The sequence below is a fragment of the Doryrhamphus excisus genome, linkage group LG10, assembly GCF_037039965.1.
Source record: "Doryrhamphus excisus strain RoL-2023G ecotype Guam linkage group LG10, RoL_Dexc_Guam_v1.1, whole genome shotgun sequence".
NCBI classification, from domain to species: domain Eukaryota; kingdom Metazoa; phylum Chordata; class Actinopteri; order Syngnathiformes; family Syngnathidae; genus Doryrhamphus; species Doryrhamphus excisus.
Genome location: NC_136366.1, coordinates 20,602,770 through 20,621,853, shown reverse-complemented (window position 1 = coordinate 20,621,853; position 19,084 = coordinate 20,602,770). Strand labels below are relative to the sequence as shown.

General features: G+C 38.9%; 1 protein-coding gene across 2 annotated transcripts in view; it reads right to left on the bottom strand.

The window, feature by feature from the left end:
* The window catches only part of plppr1 (phospholipid phosphatase related 1), a 43,349-nt gene extending 29,839 nt beyond the window's left edge, over window positions 1-13,510 (bottom strand). For both annotated transcript variants that reach the window (XM_058064559.2, XM_058064558.2), the window contains exon 1: window positions 13,224-13,510. The gene's annotated coding sequence lies outside the window, so the exon portion shown is untranslated. The remainder of the gene's footprint in view (window positions 1-13,223) is intronic.
* Window positions 13,511-19,084: the final 5,574 nt, after the last annotated feature.

Below are 19,084 nucleotides of genomic sequence, written 5' to 3'. Positions count from 1 at the left end.
TTCACTTTTTCTACATTTTGTCATGTTACAGCCTCATTCCAAACTGTATTAATTTAATCTCTTACCTCAAAATTCTACACAAAATACTCCATTATGACAATGTGAAAAAAGTTTTTTTTGACATGTTTTGAATTTATTAAAAATAGAAAACAAACAAATCACATTTACATAAGTATTCACAGCCTTTGCCATGAAGCTCAAAATTGAGCTCAGGCGCATCTTTTTTCCACTGATCATCCTTGAGATCTTTCTACAGCTTAATTGGAGTCCACCTGCAGTAAATTCAGTTGATTGGACATGATTTGGAAATATAATAACTGTCTATATAAGGTCCCACAGTTGACTGTGCATGTCAGAGCACAAACACCAAGCATGAAGTCAAAAGAACTGTCTGTAGACCTGCGAGACAGGATTGTCTTGAGGCACAAATCTGGGGAAGGATACAGAAACATTTCTGCTGCTTTGAAGGTCCCAATGAGCACAGTGGCCTCCATTATTCCTAAATGGAAGACGTTTGGAACCACCAGGACTCTTCCTAGAGCTGGCCGGCCTTCTAAACTGAGCGATCGGGGAAGAAGGGCCTTAGTCAGGGAGGTGACCAAGGCCCCGATGGTCACTCTGTCAGAGCTCCAGCGTTCCTCTGTGGAGAGAGGAGAGCCTTCCAGAAGGACAACCATCTCTGCAGCAATCCACCAATCAGGCCTGTATGGTAGAGTGGCCAGACGGAAGCCACTCCTTAGTAAAAGGAACATGGCAGCCCGTCTGGAATTTGCCAAAAAGCACCTGAATGACTCTCAGACCATGAGAAACAAAATTCTCTGGTCTGATGAGACAAAGATTGAACTCTTTGGTGTGAATGCCAGGCGCCATGTTTGGAGGAAACCAGGCACTGCTCATCACCAGGCCAATACCATCCCTACAGTGAAGCATGGTGGTGGCAGCATCATGCTGTGGGGATGTTTTTCAGCAGCAGGAACTGGCAGACTAGTCAGGATAGAAGGAAAAATGAATGCAGCAATATATAGAGATATCCTGGATGAAAACCTGCTCCAGAGCGCTCTTGACCTCAGTAGACTGGTCATGTACCTTGACCATATAGACAGTAGACATTAGCACACAGCCAAGATCTCAAAAGATTGGCTTCAGAACCACTCCGTGAATGTCCTGGAGTGGCCCAGCCAGAGTCCAGACTTGAATCCGATCGAACATCTCTGGAGAGATGTGAAAATGGCTGTGCACAGACGTCTCCCATCCAACCTGATGGAGCTTGAGACTTATTGCAAAGAAGAATGGGCAAAACTGCCTAAAGATAGGTGTGCTAAACTTGTGGGATCATATTCAAAAAGACTTGAGGCTGTAATTGCTGCCAAAGGTGGATCAACAAAGTATTAAGCAAAGGCTGTGAATACTTATGTAAATGTGATTTTTTTGTTTTCTATTTTTAATAAATTCAAAACATGTCAAAAAAATCACATTTTTTCACATTGTCATAATGGAGTATTTTGTGTAGAATTTTGAGGTAAGAGATTAATTTAATACAGTTTGGAATGAGGCTGTAACATGACAAAATGTAGAAAAAGTGAAGCGCTGTGAATACTTTCCGGATGCACTGTATATTGATGATGGTATTTCAGCAAAAAAAAAAATTGTGTCAAAGGGGAAGTTATACTTGAAATGTATATTTTCTCCCTTTTTTAGTTGGGAACTGATATTTTCCTGAAACTTACATATGTTCTACTGCTGATTAACAAAGAACGGAAAAAGGTAGAAACCTTTCTAGAGTCTAATCCCTCTGTTGTTAGGTTCCACCTTTTTATATAGCCATAGGACACAATATTCTGTGTGCATTGAAAGATGAGTACAAATCTTCTAAAATGGCAGATACTGAAGGGTTTGCGATGGCTGGGATTGAATGAGTTCTAATTAAATGGTATTATTATTATTATTATTGTACTTAACATGGACCAATTAGCCCCTGGCTATAATCTTGATTATTCATGTTGAATAATTGAATCTATAAATCTACAGGCTAAAAGCTTACAAAACTGATTAGTGTTGCAATATCATATCTTGAAATCAACGTTGATCAATTTAGGGGAGGGGCGTCCAAAGTGTAGTTCAGCCTCGGCTCATGGCACATTCTTAAAAATATTATTCATTCTTTTATTCTCAACCGCTTATCCTCAGGAGAGTCGCGGGGGTGCTGGAGCCTATCCCAGCTATCTTCCGGCGAGAGACGGGGTACACCCTGTGACTGGCCGCCAGCCAGTCACAGGGCACATATAGACAAACAACCATTCACACTCACATTCATACTTATGGACAATTTGGAGTCGGCAATAAACCTAGCATGCACAAGGAGAACATGCAACTCCACAGGGTGGAATCAAACTCGGGTCTCCTAGCTGTGTGGCCTGCGTGCTAACCACTCGTCCAAAAATATGATTTACTAAAGTAATTTTTGAAGAACATCATTTCAGTAGAATGAAGTTCAAACATGTAAGAGACTTAAAAAAAATATTCTGAAAAACAAAACATCAAATAAAGTTGCAATTTTTGGAAAAGAAGATTGCAAAAAAAAAATTGGGAGTGAAAATGTTTAGGGAATTAAGAAATGAAAACAAGTAAGAAAAGAATTTAAGAATGATGGATACTATGATAGTGTGACTCTTTCCTAAGGGAAAATGTCTCTGTACACACATTTTGTTGTAAAATGACAACATATTGCTGCTTAGCAGCGCATTATCGTGTCTATTAAATGACATAAGAAGGCAGGGATGACCTTGAAAACCACAAGAGGCCTCCCCGAACATCTGTCCGCTCACATTTGAGCTGCTTATCCTCGCTCTCAGTGGTACAAAAGAACAAACAGAGCAGCTCAAATATCCTTTCAGCTGAGCTAATTTCCTTCTGGGGAATCTCAAAAGCTCCCAGGGACAGCTGGGAAATGTCGTCTCTCTGTTTGGCCTGAGGTCAGCCTCCGTGGTTACCTCTCACCACTGAGGTAATGGCTTCCCTCCCATGCCATCACCCTAAAAAAAGAACTGAAGTCCACTAGCGGGGGAGGACTTTGTCGCTGTAGCAAACGGGCAAAGTAATGGATCCAAATAGACCAGGGGTCGGCAACCTTTACTATGAAAAGAGCCATTTTACCCAATGCCCACTGAAGAAAAATAGCCTGGAGCCGCAAAACATATAGTATGTTTAAAACAACATTGGAGGGAATTTGGGGGTATCAAAGTAGTTCAGATAAGAAAAGACGAGTTGGAGTACTCTTGCTAGTTTTGGAGATAAACTTACATAAATGTATGTGTAAACTACTGTAAACGTAAAAACAAGTTCCCATGCCGCTGTTTTTAAATTATCTCGAATTTATTTTTTAGATTTGTAGGTAAGTATTACTTGTTTTTCTTCATGTACTGAACTGGATAGCAGTCAGAACTCACTCAGGATGCATTCATGGTCTCAGACAAAGTTGGATTTTTTAAAACTCATTACAAAAGACGTGCATTTTCCCCACTCGGGTGTTAAAAATATTCAAGCATCGCAAAGGGAGCCACAATAAAGAGGCTGAAGAGCCACATGCGGCTCTGGAGCCGCAGGTTGCTGACCCCTGAAATAGACCGAGGTGTTCTCTCATAGCTTGTCACAGCATGAGGCAAGAGTCAAATTTACATCACGCATCAATGTATTTACATTATTGACTATTATCATTATTAATAATATGTCGTACATAGGTGCAACCTCAAAGCCACACACATGTGTAGCCGAGTCATAGAAAAACTGTATTTTTTTTACGTTTTTGTACGCCCCAGTTACGATTTTTTTGTTTATTGTCTCAATTTTAGTACAATATTGCACGTAACAAATTAGTTCTGTGTCGATCCACAAAATCAAGTGCCCAAATAAAGCACCCTATGCATTTCTGACTCACTGTCAATGTATTTTTCATTGAGCGTGTCTGGAAAAACAACCCGCCACGGGGACAAAGAAAGTTGTGAGTTCCAGCAATTTGCATCATTTGCATGTAAAACTGTAATTACTCTTTCTTTTTGTTCATATTTTTTTGGTGTAGAATGGATTAATTGGATAAAAATTGCCTTGGTCAAATCAATAACAAAAATAAATATACCACTGTATTAAACATCCATTTTTGTAAAGGAAATCAACAGAAAGACTAAAATGAGGAGAGAATTCTAAACACGCAATGGCAAGCCGTTGTGTATAAAAGATAATCAAGATGAGACAACTTTGTTGTGTATCCTTAAAGGACTTCTTTGTGCTCTGTTGCCATATAGAAAATTAAATTAACTTGACCTTCGAGGGAGGGTGGGAGGTTAAATAGGGGGATGGGGCGCCCCCTGAATATAATAGTAGGGGTATATTCTCAGTTATCCCAGTTAGGTTATTGTTAACCTACTTTGGAAGAAATAGAGTTCCTACAGTGATTGGGGTATTGCCAAATCGATTTAAACAGCATCAGACTGAAAACAACAATTTGTTCAATTACATTGCCACCACTACAAAACCCAAACGGTAAAGGTGTCTGCGAACAACACACAACTGAAAGTGTTCTACAAATTGAGTCATTAGACGCAGACAAGGCAGTGAAGATGATGAGCCTTAATCAGTCCTTAAGTGCCTGTCCCATCTCATTGCAACGTTCCATCCGCACCCATCAAGCTGACACTGGATGGCGGCAACCTGACCGTCACGCTCACATCTGTCTGGAGGCCTCATTCACCAAACGCACAGGACACAAACGTCTGCTGATGTCAGCGTAGCAAACACCAGCGGTTACAAAACATGACAATGTGACGACTTGGAGTCGTTTGTCGTGTGGCGGCGCGAGGCTTCCCGATCAAGAGCGCTTCAGCTGTAACCGAGCGATGGTTTTCCACACCATCTCCCATTTCACTAAAACAGCAAGCGTCCTCCTCAAATGACATGTAAATTGAATTGCTTGCTGCAAATCCTCAAAAAATGCTGCAGCTAGACATTCATTGGATTCGTCTCAGCGCACTTCAACTGCGGAATCAGCCTCTAGTGGCTTAGTGTCTCTCATATAATGGTAGGTAGGAGTGTCTCTACCGTGGGGGGGACAAATGTTTTCCTTAGTCAATATACAGATATTTTTGTGTCCTCACCTCACAAAGATTTTTGGTCGAAAAATTTGTTTTATTAAATATATATACAGCAAAGTCTCGTTATATCGATATCGGTTATACTACTTATTATGATACTATTTTCATTTCCCGGCAAATTTCTAGTCTTTTATGATATAATTAGTTCCGTTAGTACGATATCCGGTTATTATGATAATCCGGTTACTACGATGCCCTTTTCATCTCCCGCCAGCCAATTTGGTCTGCTTATATCGATACAAAAGCAGCTTAAATCAATCTTTGCTTAAGGATTTCAATACCAAAAAAGAACACGGCGAACGGCTGCTTCCAGTCAACTTTATTTTTCACACTTCCACCACCAGAGTGCAGCACACACACCGATTCCCGCACTTCCTGGTTCACAGGTCATGCTCAACCCGCCCCACATAGCTGGCCAAACACATGCCTGCAACAGAAGAACCAACTGACATAGCATACACACCTATTCCAACGAAGACACAAGCGTACAAATACATGTATTTAATTGTGTTGTATTCAGATATCTTTTTATCGCTTGCAATAATCACTGTTTTTCATATGTACATGCTGGCATTCGTGGCATGTGTTTGGCCAGCTATGTGGGGCGGGTTGAGCATGACCTGTGAACCAGGAAGTGCGGGAATCGGTGTGTGTGCTGCGCTCTGGTGGTGGAAGTGTGAAAAATAAAGTTGACTGGAAGCAGCCGTTCGCCGTGTTCTTTTTTGGTATTGAAATCCTTAAGCAAAGATTGATTTAAGCTGCTCGACATTGTTCTATTCTATGGAACAATGTCGAGTGCATTATTGCCCACTTTTAATGCAGTTCGGCGCAGGATCGGATATATCGACAGTCCGGTTATATCGATATTTTTTCCGACTCCCGACAATATCGATATAACGAGACTTTACTGTATTACGATGCTCTCTGACGTGAAATAAGGCATGTTTTTTGGTTTAAAAACGCTGTGCCAAAATTTTGCCTCGGTTTATATACATTTTCTGGTTAGCTTACAATATGGCACAGGTTTTGTGTTATTAACATACCGCATGAGTCTAATTCATCAGTTAGCAGCCAATTAGCTTGCTAACAACGTTGGAAACAGGAGCCGGAAGTCAGTTCCCGTGGTTGACTTTGCTCTATCCCAATGCCACAAGTCTTTACTTTTGATCATGGCTACAAAATAACCCACCACGGAGCCAAAGAAAGTTTGTCAGTTTTGGTTTCAGTCAGACCTTCTGGAACAGACTAATGATGCTAACCAAGGTTCCACTGTACATTCCACTTCCAACAGACGACACATAAAAAAACATTTTCTGACGATGCAAATACCCCAAGGGCAAAAATACTGTCATAGGTACCACTGCCATAGGTACATTTCCGACTTCCCACTATGCATCCCAACAACACAGAACTATGAAGTGAAGACGGACGTGAAGTATTAGGTCAGCACTTGCCACTTGTGTGAAAAACAGGATTGGATATATGGATAGTCCGGTTATATCGATATTTTTTCCAACTCCCGAGAATATCGATATAACGAGACTTTACTGTATTTATTGATAGTGATATTGCTTTTTTTGTGGTTAGCATGTAGGCCACACAATCAGGATATCGGGAAGACTAATGTGTTTACTAATGTAAATGGTTGTCTATATGCGTCGCCCTAAGACAGCTGGGATAGGCTCCAGCATACCCGCGACCCTCATCAGGATAAGTGGCAAAGAACATGAATGGATGGATGGATGTCACTTTTGCTTTGGCAGTCCTTGAACGCAACATGGTTGCGTGCTGCAGAGCAAAAGTGACATTTTAACAGCATGGCGACTGTGGCAGCTGCCACAGCTTCATAAATTCATTTGTTCAGCAATCCTCCTACATTATCATGCATTAGTGGTGAGTACCTCTCTATTTTATACTTCCACGTGCGTTTAATACGTGTGTGAGGTGTATTTATAATAATACAAATAATGGATTTGATTTTTATAGCACATGATTCGCACCTCCAAACATTTGTACGCCCAAAAGCACAATGGCAGTGACTGGGTGGAGGGAGCGACTCCCAATTTGTGCCAATTAGTTATCCCTTCATTCATTTTCTACCACTTATCCTCACGAGTGTCGGGGGGGTTCTGGAGCCTTTCCCAGCTTTCTTCGGGCGAGAGGCAGGGTACACCCTGGACTGGTCACCAGCCAATCACAGGGCACATATAGACAAACAACCATTCACACTCACATTCATACCTATGGACAATTTGGAGTCGCCAATTAACCTAGCATGTTTTTGGTATGTGGGAGGAAACATGGGGAGAACATGCAAACTCCACACAGAGATGGCCGAGGGTGGAATCGAACTCGGGTCTCCTAGCTGTGAGGCATGCGTGCTAACCACTCGTGCAGCCCCAATTAGTTATTATTATTATTATTAGTTATCTACTACATTACATAATATGGGTATAAAGGTGACTATAGGGGTGTTATTTCATATCTACAAGGCTCTAATGTTAAAAAATACATTTTAGAAGGTCAGAAACAGGTTTTCTATGCTTTAACTATGAAAGTACTCTATGATTAATTTAATTGAGTCCTACTTTGTGGAAATTCACTTATTGCGGTCAAATCTGGAACCATTGGACTGCTATTTCTAAAATGTGTGTACTTTTTACAACAAATGCAACCATTTGTATGGTTTTTAATATGTGAAATCATGCAGAGAATATTAAAAACTGTGCTTTGACTGGAGGCGTGTGACATATTATTCAAATCAGGGAATTTACAGGGGGGGTCTTTAATTATTGTGAATGAATTTACCGAAATCCAATCATATCTTACACACAAGAGCAGCCTTCCAGTGCTGATGAGGTCACAAAGTGGACCAATTGAACTTCTTGACATGATGTCTTCTTTTCTTCGACTAACCTCCGGACATCACAAGGATTAAAACCAAGAGGCATTTTTCTTCCGACTGCCAGAGCAGAAAGGTGATCAGACAGCCCCCCCCCCCCCCCCCCTCAGGCAAGCTCATCAAACCTGAAGCCTTGAGACTTGTCACATTTCATCACTTTCGTCCTCTCGGCTCAGCCAAGCTGTGACGACTTTGTCAAAACGTCGCTGCCTCCCTGTCAGAGCCGGCGAAGAACTAGCTGTAAAATATTGAGCGTGGAAATATCTGATTGAACGCCTTCTCCTCTCTCGCTGACGTCCTCTCCCAGTGAAGATAAACTGCTACAACGGCAAAGTCTCTCGCAGACACCAGTCATTGATGTTGGTAACGTGGATACAATTCATTTATTCCATTATTCTCACGCTACCTTACAAATGTTATTTATTCTCCAGGCTTTACATTAAATGTGAAAATCATAAAACGGGAGAGAAATGTCCACAAGTCATATTCCATTCCTCATTTGCACTTCACACACTCTAATGCAGACAGAACTGTCCCATGGCTGCCTCTCTTGCCAATGGAGCATCTTTGCTGCTAAAAATAGCATGTTTCATTCCTCCCTTGTGTCGCTCTCTTAGGGCTGAATCATGTTTGAGGTTTAGGCTGTTTCTCACGTCACAAGGCAAAATAAAAGTTTGCTAACTAACATGCCTTCACAGCAGATCAGCACAACATACGTCAATGTGGGCTGTTTTGGCCGAGATTCCAAAGTAAACAATCATACCAAACTCTACCATTACATAGAATTATGTTTTGTACAAAATGCTGCAACGTGATCTATTCTCTCCAGCTCAAGTCCAACTAGCATTAAATACGTATCTGTAATCCAGGTTGGGGCATAATATTCAATTAACATTGAAAAGCACCCGCTTTGCAAAATTAAATATTCTTACTTGAGTGAGGAGCTTAACCTTGGAGAAAGCGAACAAAAGCCCCTTGACTCGCGGTGAATATCATCTGCCTTATTAGCACTCAATCTGGCCGACCTATCAAGACAGCATTGTGGGATTATACCGCACATTAACTTTTGAACTAATTGATCACGAGACTCGCTCGAGGAATAGTTACAACGCGGGAGAATAGCCGCACTCGTGTCAATTGCTTAACTGTCACGACCATCATTAAAGATGGAGATGGCATGCCAAAACAACATCAGCAAACTCGACGATCTTCTCCGTCAGGATGCATGACATGTTCACAGGATACAAAGTGCTAGCAGTTAGCCTCGTGAGGCAACATAGGCACAGAAGCGGTGGTGTGCTTTTTGCGCCTTCACAGACAGTGTCGCTTGCTATATTGCAAAAGAAATACATTCAATACGGCATACATTTTATGCCATATAATTGTGATGTTTGAATTTTGAATTGTTCTACGTATGCATGTAAAACAATAAACATGCATTTTTCTGCTTTCTGGAACGGATTAATTGAATTAACTTGAATTTAATAGTAATGTGTTCTGAAATGTTTCTATATCACAGAATATATCATGACATATATTGTTATTGTAAAAGGCTGCAATGTATATCACAATATGGATTCTCTATCGCTATTGTGTGGGTGTGAAAGCAAGATTGTAAAGTGCTTTGCATAGCATTTCAGGAGACATAAAGGCACCACATGAAAAATGCATTGCAACATTGTCTAACAGGTGCAGTAAAGTGGTCATAAATAACGTTGCCCACAATCTCAAATCGAATGCATCACAAAAAAAATCTAACTATACTTTTGATTTAGGATGCTTTGTGAACCGGTGAAGTGGCACATATGATAATTTAATAGTCCAACTGAGGGACAAAGCTATAAATATTGATGTTCGGCTGGATATTAGTCAGTCAAAAGTTGCAAAAGTGGCATAACTCGGAAAGGCTGGAGGTTATAGTTTTCCATGCCAACAAATATCACTGGTAAACAGCTGGAAGCTGCAAGTACATTTGCATAATGTGTAATAAAAATATTTAAAGTGGGCAAAATGCATTTCCTCAAGCACTGCAAGTACAGTTATTTATGTATTTCCCCCATTTTGAAAAGCCTCAGTAGGCGCAGATTATCAGATTAATTACTATGTAACCTCACTAGTTTATATTTAGGTAGATCTATAGTTAAAATCCGCCAATCAAGCCCTCAGCTACAGTACTTGACAGCTCAACAACAAAACAACCAACCTAATGTACATTTGGACACATGTTCAGTCGGCTGTGTTGACTTTTTGTTATTAAGGGACAAAAAAAAATCTAAATCCCCTGTTAAAACATAACCGAGATGAATTAATTTTCTACAAGTCTGGGAAAGGTTATAAAGCCATTTCTAAAGATTTAGGACTCCAGCAAACCACAGTGAGAGCCATTATCAACAAAAGGCGAAAACATGGAACTGTGGCGAACCTTTCCAGGAGTCGCCGGCCAACCCAAATTACCCCAAAAGCGCAGCGACGACGCATCCAAAGAGGTCGCAAAAGACCCCACAACAACATCATAAGAACTGATTGAACTGGTGATTCTCATTGGACTTAGTTAAGGTCAGTGTTGGGTAACCTCTGGACAAAGCACTGAGATCTTGCATGAACTGCACGACTGTAATAATAATAATAATAATAATAATAAGGTCTGATGTTGTTACTGGATATTGGGCATTTATTGTTGGACTAGTCAAACCATGCATATGATGAGTGTTAATTATCAGGCTGCAGTGATTATTACTTGCGTTTAAGATGAAATATACCTCTGAGCTCTGTCCATAGACCAACATTGACATTCTGGCTCATTATAAACGGAAGTTCGGGCTGTAAAGCTTAGCTAAAGATTTTGGCAAGCTTCAAAACAAGCAAATAATCCACGATAAAAGCATGAAATCTATCAAGCTTGAAAAGCTCCAGCCAGCCACACAGTACTATTTGCTGACTTCCTTTTCCTCTCAGAAAACCAATAAAAAGTGGGGGGGTCCATTCACCGCAAGAGCAGTCCTTATCTCACCTTAGGGCCCATCACTCCCCTGAGGGATCACAGTGACAGATCTATTACCCAATCAGGGAACCCCCCTCCTCCCGGCCCCAAAAACTGCCCACCCCCACACACACATGTCTAGAGGTAATCAAATACCTGCTATCACTAAATCATTTGTGAGTGTGATGTAGTGTGTGTGTCTGTGTGAGTGTGATCAATAACTAGTCTCTACCGTAGGAGTCCAGGATGCTTTACATATCACATGTGAGGTCAGAGGTCACGCCTTCCTGCAGTGAGCGTCTGGCCTTTTATAGCAACACAATCTGAAGTAAACATGCGGAATATTTTTGATAATATTAGACAGATTAAAGCCATTATACATGAATACACTTACTGTATCTATATGTACCGTGCCCCCTCCCACCCCTTACCCCTGGCCGCTGCCGCCCTGCGCTTTCGTGTCCCGTCCCATCACTTCTACACTGCTGTATTTCCCCGACTTTATGGATTATTTCCAGCTTCTTTTCCTGCCATATGTCCTTGTAGCAGCGCACCGAATCCATGACCCCCTCCAGCCTTGATGATCAGTATTGGCGGGTATGTGTCCTCTTTCTGAACTTTTGATGACGTATTCTTGGTTGCTTGTATTGCTTGATGAAAATGAGCTCCCATATGTTTATTATTGTGGTTATACTTTGCGGCGGTATACAATACTGCGAAATGTTTCTAATATTTACAAGTACAAACACTAAAGCAGGGGTCGGGAACCTTTTTGGCGAAGAGAGCCATGAAGGCCAGATATTTTAAAATGTGTATCTGTGAGAGCCATATACATTTTTTTAAACATTGAATGCAATAAAATGTGTGCATTTTTATGTAAGACCAACAGTTTTAGATATAATGGGCTCTAATTACGTAGACCAGGCACACTACCCCACGCCAATGGGGTGTGGCCAGCACACTTTCGTGAGCAGCGCAGTGTCTAATAATAAATCAAATACTTGTTGCCATTAATACAACTTCTGCTGCTGCATAATTTTGCACTATACTCAGTATATTTCATTCTTTTGGCCATCTTTGCCAGAAGGCTTGGTTCTGCAGCTTTAGCTATTTGACTATTTGACTAAAGGAGAAAAGTTTATATTTACATGTTGACATCTCAATGACCGAGGTAGATTACAGCATTAATCAGTAATAATCGAATTTTGGTGTTTGACCTGAAAAATATCAGGAAAGATAGATATGGTTGGCCGTATTGCAGTAGAAAATAGATGGACGAATTAAAATGCATAAGAAAGTTGTTGATTTTTAATATTATTTTTAACAGTCATTTCTGTGATGTTTACTTAAAATGTTTACATAAATTTTTATTGTGGTAAGAAATGCTTGAGAGCCAGATACAGTCATCAAAAGAGCCCTACCTGGCTCCCGAGCCATAGGTTCCCTACCTCTGCACTAAAGCTCTTACCGCCACCCAATGCTGTTATTTTGCACCATACCAATGTTTAAATGTGATATTCTAGGTTTCCTGGCCCCTGATCCTGCAGCAGTGCATTTTTTAAAAAAAACACAAGAGGTGCACATGTGCATCAATTTTAAGAGAAGATGGCATTCCTGCACTTTGTAATCATTGCATTGTTGTGAAAATGCAAACGAGGGTGATGCCCTGAATGAATTCCAAGGTTACAGCTCATGGATTCATCTTAACAAGCATGAGATTTCATGCTGCTTGAGAAGGGGGAGTCAGCCTTTTAGTGTTGGGGGGTGCACATTTGTTTTAGCATACGGGAGACAACATTTACTGTGCAAGAAAGGGGATACATTTGCACCAAATCCCTGTGAGAAGATGCGCACACAGTGGCGTATAAAATGACAAATAATGCTAATGTTGAGGGCGTGTTTGGCCACGCATGCACGGCCGCTGTTGCTGGTGGAGAGACAGGTGTCTGCCTCCTAAACACCAGCTTCCATTCTTTGCAATCATTTCAACACCATTTACCGAACACCGTCTACTTCCTGGGCCTCAAGCCGGTTGCATGCATTGCGTTTTTTTTATTGAAATGAGAGCACAACTTGCCTCAGAAGCAGACAATAGCACCACATCAACCCTTGTGTGTGTGTGTGTGTGCTGATTTCTCCCCCACAGCACGCACGGCATCTTACACACACACACTCACTCAGAGGCACACACACTTACCGCGATGGGATGGAGCAATATTCCAGAAAAAAGACGAATCCATGAACGAAAAGGATGAAAAGGTGAGAGGAGCAGTCTTGCTACTACTACTACTACAATTCCACGGGCGGCTCTGCGTGGATATGAGGGGCATCACGCGGCGTGGATGAGGACGGATACTGTGCTTCGTCGGAGGGCGGGGACAAGACGCGTAGTCGACTCCAGTGGAGCGTGTTTAACTGGCTGGAGGGACCTTGTGTTCCGTGCAAGCGGGCTGTTCGTATTCCCAGCCAGGCTGCAATTTACGGCACCCGGGACGTACGGGAGTCGTTTTCTTTTTTCTTTTTTTTTATTCATCTGTGTCAAGTCTTTCAGCGCACATGGAAACCCAATGAAGACGCACGGTTGAAGTACTCGTTTTCGGCACACGGTGGCAGCAGGGGCGTGGGGAGACGCTTGAAACGGCGCTTACTCTACGGAAGTTGCGCTTCCATGAGGCAATCCATGGTGGTGATGGTAAACTCCATTCCTTTCACTGACTTGACTTCTAATGAGTCACAAAGAGAAGTGAACCGGGTTTTCTTCAGCCCAAAACCCTGCATGTGTGTAACAAGTTCCCCCTCGGTACTCAATTCACCCGGCACAGTGCAGGCACAGACACAGGAACATATTCACCAAAGCGTCTGATATCATTTATCCCCAATTCATCAATGTATTATTAACTAATGAATAAGACGGTGTCTGATATCATTTATCCCCAATTCATCCATGTATTATTAACTAATGAATAAGACGGTGTCTGATATCATTTATCCCCAATTCATCCATGTATTATTAACTAATGAATAAGACGGTGTCTGATATCATTTATCCCCAATTCATCCATGTATTATTAACTAATGAATAAGACGGTGTCTGATATCATTTATCCCCAATTCATCCATGTATTATTAACTAACGAATAAGACGGTGTCTGATATCATTTATCCCCAATTCATCCATGCATTATTAACTAACGAATAAGACGGTGTCTGATATCATTTATCCCCAATTAATTCATGTATTATTAACTAACGAATAAGACGGTGTCTGATATCATTTATCCCCAATTCATCAATGTATTATTAACTAACGAATAAGACGGTGTCTGATATCATTTATCCCCAATTCATCCATGTATTATTAACTAATGAATAAGACGGTGTCTGATATCATTTATCCCCAATTCATCCATGTATTATTAACTAATGAATAAGACGGTGTCTGATATCATTTATCCCCAATTCATCCATGTATTATTAACTAATGAATAAGACGGTGTCTGATATCATTTATCCCCAATTCATCCATGTATTATTAACTAACGAATAAGACGGTGTCTGATATCATTTATCCCCAATTCATCCATGTATTATTAACTAACGAATAAGACGGTGTCTGATATCATTTATCCCCAATTAATTCATGTATTATTAACTAACGAATAAGACGGTGTCTGATATCATTTATCCCCAATTAATTCATGTATTATTAACTAACGAATAAGACGGTGTCTGATATCATTTATCCCCAATTCATCAATGTATTATTAACTAACGAATAAGACGGTGTCTGATATCATTTATCCCCAATTCATCCATGTATTATTAACTAACGAATAAGACGGTGTCTGATATCATTTATCCCCAATTCATCCATGTATTATTAACTAATGAATAAGACGGTGTCTGATATCATTTATCCCCAATTCATCCATGTATTATTAACTAATGAATAAGACGGTGTCTGATATCATTTATCCCCAATTCATCCATGTATTATTAACTAATGAATAAGACGGTGTCTGATATCATTTATCCCCAATTCATCCATGTATTATTAACTAATGAATAAGACGGTGTCTGATATCATTTATCCCCAATTCATCCATGTATTATTAACTAATGAATAAGACGGTGTCTGATATCATTTATCCCCAATTCATCCATGTATTATTAACTAACGAATAAGACGGTGTCTGATATCATTTATCCCCAATTCATCCATGTATTATTAACTAACGAATAAGACGGTGTCTGATATCATTTATCCCCAATTCATCCATGTATTATTAACTAACGAATAAGACGGTGTCTGATATCATTTATCCCCAATTCATCCATGTATTATTAACTAACGAATAAGACGGTGTCTGATATCATTTATCCCCAATTCATCCATGTATTATTAACTAACGAATAAGACGGTGTCTGATATCATTTATCCCCAATTCATCCATGTATTATTAACTAACGAATAAGACGGTGTCTGATATCATTTATCCCCAATTCATCAATGTATTATTAACTAACGAATAAGACGGTGTCTGATATCATTTATCCCCAATTCATCCATGTATTATTAACTAACGAATAAGACGGTGTCTGATATCATTTATCCCCAATTCATCCATGTATTATTAACTAACGAATAAGACGGTGTCTGATATCATTTATCCCCAATTCATCCATGTATTATTAACTAACGAATAAGACGGTGTCTGATATCAATTATCCCCAATTCATCAATGTATTATTAACTAACGAATAAGACGGTGTCTGATATCATTTATCCCCAATTCATCAATGTATTATTAACTAACGAATAAGACGGTGTCTGATATCATTTATCCCCAATTCATCAATGTATTATTAACTAACGAATAAGACGGTGTCTGATATCATTTATCCCCAATTCATCCATGTATTATTAACTAATGAATAAGACGGTGTCTGATATCATTTATCCCCAATTCATCCATGTATTAACTAATGAATAAGACGGTGTCTGATATCATTTATCCCCAATTCATCCATGTATTATTAACTAATGAATAAGACGGTGTCTGATATCATTTATCCCCAATTCATCCATGTATTATTAACTAATGAATAAGACGGTGTCTGATATCATTTATCCCCAATTCATCCATGTATTATTAACTAATGAATAAGACGGTGTCTGATATCATTTATCCCCAATTCATCCATGTATTATTAACTAATGAATAAGACGGTGTCTGATATCATTTATCCCCAATTCATCCATGTATTATTAACTAACGAATAAGACGGTGTCTGATATCATTTATCCCCAATTCATCCATGTATTATTAACTAACGAATAAGACGGTGTCTGATATCATTTATCCCCAATTCATCCATGTATTATTAACTCACGAATAAGACGGTGTCTGATATCATTTATCCCCAATTCATCCATGTATTATTAACTCACGAATGAGACGGTGTCTGATATCATTTATCCCCAATTCATCCATGTATTATTAACTAACGAATGAGACGGTGTCTGATATCATTTATCCCCAATTCATCCATGTATTATTAACTAACGAATGAGACGGTGTCTGATATCATTTATCCCCAATTCATCCATGTATTATTAACTAACGAATGAGACGGTGTCTGATATCATTTATCCCCAATTCATCCATGTATTATTAACTAACGAATAAGACGGTGTCTGATATCATTTATCCCCAATTCATCCATGTATTATTAACTAACGAATAAGACGGTGTCTGATATCATTTATCCCCAATTCATCCATGTATTATTAACTAACGAATAAGACGGTGTCTGATATCATTTATCCCCAATTCATCCATGTATTATTAACTAACGAATAAGACGGTGTCTGATATCATTTATCCCCAATTCATCCATGTATTATTAACTAACGAATAAGACGGTGTCTGATATCATTTATCCCCAATTCATCCATGTATTATTAACTAACGAATAAGACGGTGTCTGATATCATTTATCCCCAATTCATCCATGTATTATTAACTAACGAATAAGACGGTGTCTGATATCATTTATCCCCAATTCATCCATGTATTATTAACTAACGAATAAGACGGTGTCTGATATCATTTATCCCCAATTCATCAATGTATTATTAACTAACGAATAAGACGGTGTCTGATATCATTTATCCCCAATTCATCCATGTATTATTAACTAACGAATAAGACGGTGTCTGATATCATTTATCCCCAATTCATCCATGTATTATTAACTAACGAATAAGACGGTGTCTGATATCATTTATCCCCAATTCATCCATGTATTATTAACTAACGAATAAGACGGTGTCTGATATCATTTATCCCCAATTCATCCATGTATTATTAACTAACGAATAAGACGGTGTCTGATATCATTTATCCCCAATTCATCCATGTATTATTAACTAACGAATAAGACGGTGTCTGATATCAATTATCCCCAATTCATCAATGTATTATTAACTAACGAATAAGACGGTGTCTGATATCAATTATCCCCAATTCATCAATGTATTATTAACTAACGAATAAGACGGTGTCTGATATCATTTATCCCCAATTCATCCATGTATTATTAACTAACGAATAAGACGGTGTCTGATATCATTTATCCCCAATTCATCCATGTATTATTAACTAACGAATAAGACGGTGTCTGATATCATTTATCCCCAATTCATCCATGTATTATTAACTAACGAATAAGACGGTGTCTGATATCAATTATCCCCAATTCATCAATGTATTATTAACTAACGAATAAGACGGTGTCTGATATCATTTATCCCCAATTCATCCATGTATTATTAACTAATGAATAAGACGGTGTCTGATATCATTTATCCCCAATTCATCAATGTATTATTAACTAATGAATAAGACGGTGTCTGATATCATTTATCCCCAATTCATCCATGTATTATTAACTAATGAATAAGACGGTGTCTGATATCATTTATCCCCAATTCATCCATGTATTAACTAATGAATAAGACGGTGTCTGATATCATTTATCCCCAATTCATCCATGTATTATTAACTAATGAATAAGACGGTGTCTGATATCATTTATCCCCAATTCATCCATGTATTATTAACTAATGAATAAGACGGTGTCTGATATCATTTATCCCCAATTCATCCATGTATTATTAACTAATGAATAAGACGGTGTCTGATATCATTTATCCCCAATTCATCCATGTATTATTAACTAACGAATAAGACGGTGTCTGATATCATTTATCCCCAATTCATCCATGTATTATTAACTAACGAATAAGACGGTGTCTGATATCATTTATCCCCAATTCATCCATGTATTATTAACTCACGAATAAGACGGTGTCTGATATCATTTATCCCCAATTCATCCATGTATTATTAACTAACGAATAAGACGGTGTCTGATATCATTTATCCCCAATTCATTCATGTATTATTAACTAACGAATAAGACGGTGTCTGATATCATTTATCCCCAATTCATTCATGTATTATTAACTAACGAATGAGACGGTGTCTGATATCATTTATCCCCAATTCATTCATGTATTATTAACTAACGAATGAGACGGTGTCTGATATCATTTATCCCCAATTCATCCATGTATTATTAACTAATGAATGAGACGGTGTCTGATATCATTTATCCCCAATTCATCCATGTATTATTAACTAATGAATGAGACGGTGTCTGATATCATTTATCCCCAATTCATTCATGTATTATCAACTAATGAATGAGACGGTGTCTGATATCATTTATCCCCAATTCATTCATGTATTATCAACTAATGAATAAGACGGTGTCTGATATCATTTATCCCCAATTCATCCATGTATTATCAACTAATGAATAAGACGGTGTCTGATATCATTTATCCCCAATTCATCCATGTATTATCAACTAATGAATAAGACGGTGTCTGATATCATTTATCCCCAATTCATCCATGTATTATTAACTAATGAATAAGACGGTGTCTGATATCATTTATCCCCAATTCATTCATGTATTAACTAACGA